The 8,296-nt window shown below is 43.3% G+C and overlaps 1 pseudogene; it reads right to left on the bottom strand.

Moving 5' to 3' along the window:
- Window positions 1-5,094: 5,094 nt before the first annotated feature.
- LOC147447283 (pentatricopeptide repeat-containing protein At4g25270, chloroplastic-like) lies at window positions 5,095-8,009 on the bottom strand (annotated as a pseudogene).
- Between the last annotated feature and the right edge of the window lie 287 nt (window positions 8,010-8,296).

The raw sequence follows: 8,296 nt of genomic DNA, 5'->3' as shown, positions 1-8,296 counted from the left end.
CTTGGAACCATCTTCAGATGGACCAAGGGATATTCTTTGGACGCTTATTGCGAGAAATTTTGGGACTCTTTTCTACCAACCTCTTCATTTAAGAAGGTCTCTTTTAAGGAACAGATTGAACGGTTTTGCTACAGACCCCCTACAGAGATCCGAGACTATTGACTGGAACAAAAGTCAAATTCTATTCAGGAATTAATGGGTCATGTGAAATGGGGTTTCTTAATGCAAGAAGGAAATTTTGACTTACCCGATTGATGAGATCTTGACTCAGAGAACCCGACAGACCTCTAACAATGAAAGTAGAAAGAAAAAGAGTTCCCAAGAAAAGAAGGATAAGGATACACGACCCCGGCTCACGCTTCGAGAAATGGCCAATTATATTAGAGAGGGGAAGTGTTTTGGTTGTGGGGAACATGGGAACATCTCCGCAAAGTGCCCCAAAAAGGCACAGCAAGAACAAACTGGCCAGACAGTTCGAGAGAGCAGCAGAGGAACGTGGCAAAAAAGGCAAGATAAAAGCAAGATTGATACCAGATTGAATGAGTACTGACCCAAGCCTCACTGATGAAAGTAAAGAAATTTCCGAGCTTGGGGCAAAGTGAAAGATCAAGAAGCCCTGATTTTCTTCGATGGAGGAGCCAAGGACAACTTCATTTCACCCGAATTGACGGCGTGGCTCAAGATTACACCCGACAGGATGGGACCACCAACAAAGCCAGTTCTAGCGGCACCTGGACAAGACATTGCCATTACACGTGTCATTGGCAAACTTTGGTTGCATTGTCAGGGGTATTTGGGGCACGAGGACTTCTACATAATGGCCTTGGAAGGTTGGGACGTCCTCCTGGGAGTCCCTTGGTACCATAAGAACAACGTCGTGGTTGATTATTGGGCAAAGAAAGCAACTTTGACAAATGAAAAGGGGCAAAAAATTGTACTTGATGTAAGATTGAAGAGCGAGTCCGTCCCTATTGCATCGGTGTCGACCATTTCCAAATTAATGAAATCGAGTCTCTTTGTTTACTCAATCTACTTGAAAGAGTTAAATGATGAACACAGAACGAATATATTTGAACTTGATAGAAAACGCCAAGATTTTCTCCACACTCATGCCGATTGCTTCTCTGAGGGCCTGCCAGGTGAGTTGCTCCCATCTCGACCTAAGGATCACACCATTGATCTGATTCTTGAAAGCACACCACCAAACCGGCCACCTTACCGTGTTAGCCGATCCCAGAATGAAGAGATCGTGAATCAAGTGAAAGACCTTTTAGAAAAGAGTCTTATCCAACCGAGTACTTCACCCTACTGCTCTCTGGTGTTGTTGGTATTAAAGAAAGATGGATCTTGGAGAATGTGCATTGATTATAGAGCTCTCAATAAAATGACAATCAAGAACAGAATTTCGATTCCAAGAATCGATAATATTCTTGACCGACTTCAAGGATCCTCTTGTTTCAGCAGGATTGATTTGAAAAGCGGATATCCTCATATCCGAATCGCGCCGAGAGATGTCTACAAGACAGCCTTTTGGACGAGCTTCAGTTTGTATGAATTTTTGGTGATACCTTTTGGCCTTACCAATGCTCCAGCGACTTTCAACCGAATGATGGATAGGATTTTCAGAGAGTATAGATCATTTCTCGACACTTTCTTTGATGATATTATAGTCTTCTCCAATAATGAAGCAGAACATAGACACCATCTGCTACGGGTCTTTCAAGCATTGTAAGATCACAAGTTAGTTATTGATGCCAAAAAGAGTGATTTTTTCTTGCCGGAGATACACTTTTTGGGAAACATCGCCTCAGCAGCAGAAGGAGTACAGATGGACCCAGCCAAGATTGAGACTATACATGATTGGCCAGATTTGAAGAATGTTCATGAAGTTAGAAGTTTTTTGGGTTTTTGTTCTTACTACGGGCGGTTCATTTGAAAGTTTGCAGAGGTAGCTTCCCCTTTGCACATTTTGACACAGAAAGGAATCCCTTTCTCGTGGGGACACACAGAGCTGACTACATTTCAGACACTGAAAGAGAAATTGACTACTGGACCAGTATTGACTTTGCCGAATTTGCAAAATTCATTTGAAGTATATTATGATGCTTGTGTTCATATTGTTTTCAAGGTCATAATTGACAGCACAGATTTCTGAGAAAGAGCTTTTGGCAATGATCCATGCTCTTACTCAGTGGCGACATTATCTACTTGGAGCCGATTTTATGGTCTTCACTGATCATTAGAGTTTATGCTACTTCTTGTCATAGAAGCAGCTTTCGAAAAAGCAGATGCGGTGGGCTAACATCTTGTCATAGTTTCACTTCCAGGTTGTCCATGTTCAGGGACAGAAGAACTTGGTGGCAGATGCTTTGTCTCGGAAGCCGCTAGCCTTGGCTATTTCCGCAATTCATCATAGAAGCTTCGATGACACGGTTGATCAATACACCACAGATCCGGATTTTTTGGATGTATTCACTCGATTACAGAATGGGGAGGTAGTAGCGTGATATTCCATATGGGATGGCTACTTGACGAAGAAAACGATGTTGTGCGTTACACAACCGCCGAGGAAAAAGATTTTGACTGAGTGCCATTATCCACCTTTTACGAGTCATCGCGGCATTGACACCACCTTGAAAGGTGTGGAGCGTTACTTCTTTTGGACAAGACTCAACCAAGATGTGGACGACGTTGTACGCAGTTGTTTAGTATGTCAAAAGGTCAAGTTTGACAGTCATAAGGCACAGGGATTGTTACAATCTTTACCCATTCTCACCCACCCCCGAGAAAGTATTGCTATGGATTTCAATTTTTATTTCTCGAAGACACATAGTGGGCATGATGGCATTTGGATTGTCATCGACACATTTAGCAAGCAAGCTCACTTCATTCCAGTGAAGAAAACAATCAAGCCTGATCATTTAGCGAAACTGTTCATGCACAGATTTTCAGACTACATGGCATCCTTGAGACAATAGTCTCTGACAGAGATCTCCGATTCACGAGTTTTTTTTGGAGGGCTATTTGGAAGAACATTGGCACACGATTGCAGTTCTCATCATTTTTCCACCCGCAAACAGATGGGCAATCTGAGATTGCAAACTCAGTTGTAGTGGATTTATTGAAGTCTTACATTTATGATCAGAAGACTCAATGGGAAAAAAAATTACACTTGGTAGAATTTACCTACGATAACATGATCCACTCTTCGACGCGGAAGGCACCATTTGAGATCATTGAAGGTGCTCCGAAGGTTCCAACCTTCCTTAGCATGAAAAATAAAATTTTTGAAGCCAACCAGTATACTAGGGACTTGGACACTACATTTTCCATGGTCTGGAAGGCTTTAGAAAAATCTCAGGAACGACAAAAGAAGGCAGCAAATCGACACCGTCGCGATTTGAAATTGAAGGAAGACGATTGGGTGCTCTTACGTTTTGAGAAGGCACTCCTAAGAAAGAAAAAGGGAAAGGAATGGCTTTTTCCAAAGCTTAGCATGAAGTATTAAGGCCCTTTCCAAATAAAAGAAAAGATAAATGATGTCTCCTTCAGACTGAAGTTGTCTGATACTTGGAGGATTCACAATGCATTTCATGTGAGTCTATTGAAGCCCTTTAAAGGCGATGTACCCAATGATGGGGAGCCAGATGAGCAACCCGAAGTGGAGGAAAGCGAGAAGATACTCGTTCCAGAACAGATATTGGCACACAAGGACATAAAGATAAAAAGTAAAGTGATTAAGCGGTTCATGGTTAAGTTCTAGAGCTATGCATTGGATGCGAAGTGGATGGAAGAGGACCTAGCAGATACTCCTCAAATTTTGGAACTTTACCTTGAAGCATTCAGTTTAGCATAGTCTACTTTTATAGAACCCCAACTTTAGTGAGGGTGAATCTAGTGCAGCGGGTTTGCACAAGGGAGTCACTCTGCTCCTTTATCAACAGATTACCCCAATTTTCAATAGAGTCACTGATGTCCCCTTTGGATTCCAGGGATAGTAAAGGACTGAGTAGTATTCTACTATATGACTTTATAACTGGAATTCCCAAAAATGAAATGATTAATTTGTACTTGACTTGTTTGAGTGCAAGAACTGAAAGACGAAATGACTGCAACAATTTGGTCTCATGAATCTCTATAGACATGATTGCAATAAGGATTAGTTAATCGAACATCCGTAAGGTCCGGAATGGATCTAGATGCGATTACTAAGTACGTTGTAGATTGTTCATGGTCTAAAATTTGGAATGAATTTGTATGTGACTTGTCATGCGATGTCCTATGATATCCGGTGATGTGACTGTCGTCTTGTACAAGTGCTAGATGTTTCGTGTCTAGTGCGTCAGTACTAATAGTTAGTTTCTACTAAGATATGGCCTGACTATTTTGCAGGTGTAATCGATGACGGTTACAATTCTTTAAAGAGAAGGATATGTCACAAATTGGTGACGTGGCAAGCCCCAAACACATTGCTGATGTGGCAAGCCAACGCACCGACAAGCTAACGTGGCAAGTGAGCGCGCCGACAAGCTGACGTGGCAATAGGCCCCAAAAATTGAACCAAAAAAACGCACTGACAGGTTGACGTGGCAATATGCACAGACCTCCGCAATGTCCACTAACATGCTAACATGGAAATGTACGAATTTCCAAAAATTTCGCAACTACTTTTGGGCTGGCTAAATTAGCACTAAAAGCTTTTGGGACAGATTACTTTTAATTTTTAAAAGCTTTTGGGGATTTGCTTTTGGGCTTCCGTTGTTGGAAAAAATAAGCCTCAAAGGCTCAATTCTCTGGGCATATGGACGCAGAGACTTTTTGTCCTCTCTGAAGTGCACCACATTTAACACACATGTGAACCAAGGCATTGCCAAGGACATCTTTTTTCAGCAGCCTCTGGCTAACAATATCACCATGATTTTTTAAGCTCATATCAGCATCTCGCATAGAGCCACATGCCTTCAAGATGCACTCGTATGTGATTGCATCTAGAGAGATGCCCTCGCTTTGCATCTGTTGAAAACAGCTTGAAGCTTTCTGGCCTGCTCTCGTTGCACGTATCCCGAAATCAATGAACTCTAAAGACAACATTAGACAACAGCCCCTGACTAACAATATCAAAATGAATTTTTAAGCCCATATCAACATCTTGCACAGAGTCACATGCCTTCAAGATGCATGCATAGGTGATTGCATCGGGACAGAGGCCCTCACCTTGCATTTGCTGAAATCAGCTTAGAGCTTTCTGGCCCTGCTCCTGTTGTGCGTATCTCGCAATCAGTGCACGCCGTTCCGAAAAGTACGCTCCTCTAGCCTTTGTACTTTCTGAAGTGCACTACATTTTACATTCATATCAACAAAGGCAGTGCCAAGCACGATTTCTCTTTTCAATAGCATCTTGCATAGAGCCAAATGCCTTCAAGATGCACGCGTAGGTGATAGCATTTGGAGAAAGGCCCTCGCTTCCATCTGCTGAAAACAGCCCAAAGCTCGTCAAGGACTTGGTGCGCTCAGACAAGTCCACGCTTGACGTACATACTAACTAACGTGTTGGCTGAGTATGTGTTTTTTTCAAGTAACCCACTATCACAAATATCAGCATGTATCCTGCTGCCTTGGTACAAATCCTTGTTCTTAGCACAATCTTTAAGTGAGCTCACAAAAGAAAGACTCATCTGTTCCTCTCCATGTTTGCTTGTGTAGTGGATATTGCTCTACCCTGTGAAAGCATACATGTCGAACAAGGCAATGCCAAGCACAAAGTTTTCTGTCAACAGCCCCTGAATAGCAATATCATCATAAACTCTTTTGCCGATACCAACATCTTGCATGATGTCAGATGCCTTCAAGCTGCACGTGTAGGTGATTGCATTTGCTCTCTTTGCATCTGCTGAAAACAGCCCAGAGCTACCTGGCTAGCATACCTTCAAGATGCACATGTAGGTGATTTCATCTAGACAAAGGCCAGCACTTTGCATCTGCTGAAAACAGCCTAGAGCTTTTTTTGTCCCTGCTCCTGTTGTGGATATCCTGCAATCAGTGCATTCCAAGAGACACGTTTCAAACAGTAAGCTCCTCACTGCTTTTAAAGTGCACCACATTTGGCATACATATCGAGGAGTGCCAAGCACAACAGCTCATCAAGGACTTGTTGCGCTCGGACATGTACACCATGCTTGACATACATATTGACTAATGTGTTGGCTAAGTATGTGTTACTTTCGAGTAACCCACTATCGCAAATGTATCCTGCTGCCTTGGTAAAATTTGCGGCCATTGTGCATATCCCGCAATCAATGCACTCCAAAAGACGACGTTCTGGACAGGAAGCTCCTCAAACACTTTCTGTGCTTTTTGAAGTGCACCACATTTGGCAGGCGATGGCGATGGCGATGGCGGAAGGAGCTGCAGCTTATGTGATTGCATCAGAGAGGTCCTTGCTTTGCATCTGCTGAAAACAACCTAGAGCTTTCTGGCCCTGCTCCTGTTGTGCCTGCAATTGCGTCCTTGCTTTGCATCCTCTGAAAACAGCCTAGAGCTTTCTGGCCCTGCTCCTATTGTGCGTATCCCACAATCAATGCACTCCAAGAGACGACATTCCAGATAGGAAGCTTCTCAAGCACTAGCTTTCTGGCCTGCTCCTGTTGGCCACAGCTGAGCCCAAGCATGACATCTCTTTTCAAGAGCATCTTGTGTAGAGCCAAATGCCTTCAAGATGCATGCGTAGGTGATAGCGTCTCTCGCTTCGCATCTATTGTAACAATCCCAAGCTTCCTAGCCCTGGCCTATTGGGAATATCCTGCAATCAATGCATTTCAAGAGACAACATCCCGCACAAGAGCACCACATTTGGCATACATATTGACGAAGGCATTGCTAAGCACACCAATATTTTGCAACAGCCCCTCACTAACAATATCAGCGTGAATTTTTATGCCCATATCAGTATCTTGCATAGAGCTACATGCCTTCAAGATGCACGCGTAGGTGATTGCAGCTGGAGACAAGTCCTTGCTTTGCATCTGCTGATAACATCCTGGAGCTTTCTCACCCTGATCCTAATGCGCGTATCCCACAATCAATGCACTCCAAGAGATGATTCACAACATTCCGGAAAAGAAGCTCCTCAAGCACTTTTTGTGCTTTTGAATTTCACCACATTTGGCATACCGATCGGCCGAGGCATTGATAGCCCCTGACTAACAATAATAGAATGAATTTTTAAGACCATATCAGCATCTTGCATAGAGTCACATGCCTTCAAGAGGCATGCATAGGTGATAGCATCGGGACAGAGGCCCTCAAGGCTCACCTTGCATTTGCTGAAATCAACCAAGAGCTTTTTGAACTACTCCTGTTGTGCATATCCCGCAATCAGTGCACGCCGTTCCGAAAAGTAAGTTTCTCTAGCCTTTGCACTTTTTGCAGTGCACAAGCACGATTTTTCTTTTCGATAGCATCTTGCATAGAGGCACATGCCTTCAAGATTCTCGCGTAGGTGATAGCGTTTGGAGAAAGGCCCTCCCTTCCCATCTGCTGAAAACAGCCCAAAGCTCGTCAAGGACTTGGTGTGCTCCGACAAGTCCACCACATTTAGCATACATATCGACCACACACAGGCGATGGCGATGGCGGAAGGGGCAAGTACAATGCATTTGGCATACATATCGACCACACAAAGGCGATGGTGATGGCGGGAGGGGCTGAAGCGTTGCTGCAGCTCTCTCTCTCTCTCTCTCTCTCTCTCTCTCTCTCTCTCTCTCTCTCTCTCTCTCTCTCTCTCTCTCTCTCTCTCTCTACCTGGCTACATGCATAAATGCAACCGCTCAGACAAGTCCACCACATTTGGCATGCATATATCGACCACACATATCAGCACTTCGTCTTGCGTAAGTCCCAAGACATGCGTTGTGGCATTGCCATCGCTTTTGCTACCCCTTAGATGGACGCAATCTCTCTCGCTCTCTCTCTTTTCTTTTTGCCATTAATATAAAAACCCCAATGAGCTGTTGCCAAGTGGCACAGCTCTCCTTGTAGGGTTCCCAAAAATGCCTACAAAATCAAGGTAAAGACACACATACACAAACAATCATACAAGACAAAAAAGTATTTAAAAAGCATTTTAAAATATGCTCCTTAAATAACCAGTTTCAAGCAAACCATCAAATTTCCATCCACTTATAAATCACATTTTAAATATATACTACATGGTAAGGATGAGGACACACAACATCAAGTCCTCTGGAGCTTTCCTTTCTTCAGCCGTCGCTCAAATTTTACATTGGAGAAACACAAT

The sequence above is a fragment of the Adiantum capillus-veneris genome, chromosome 11 (genome assembly GCF_014529385.1).
Source record: "Adiantum capillus-veneris isolate H3 chromosome 11, ASM1452938v2, whole genome shotgun sequence".
Classification (NCBI taxonomy): domain Eukaryota; kingdom Viridiplantae; phylum Streptophyta; class Polypodiopsida; order Polypodiales; family Pteridaceae; genus Adiantum; species Adiantum capillus-veneris.
The sequence above is the reverse complement of the archived record's forward strand: the minus strand, read 5'-3'. Positions and strand labels throughout refer to the sequence as shown.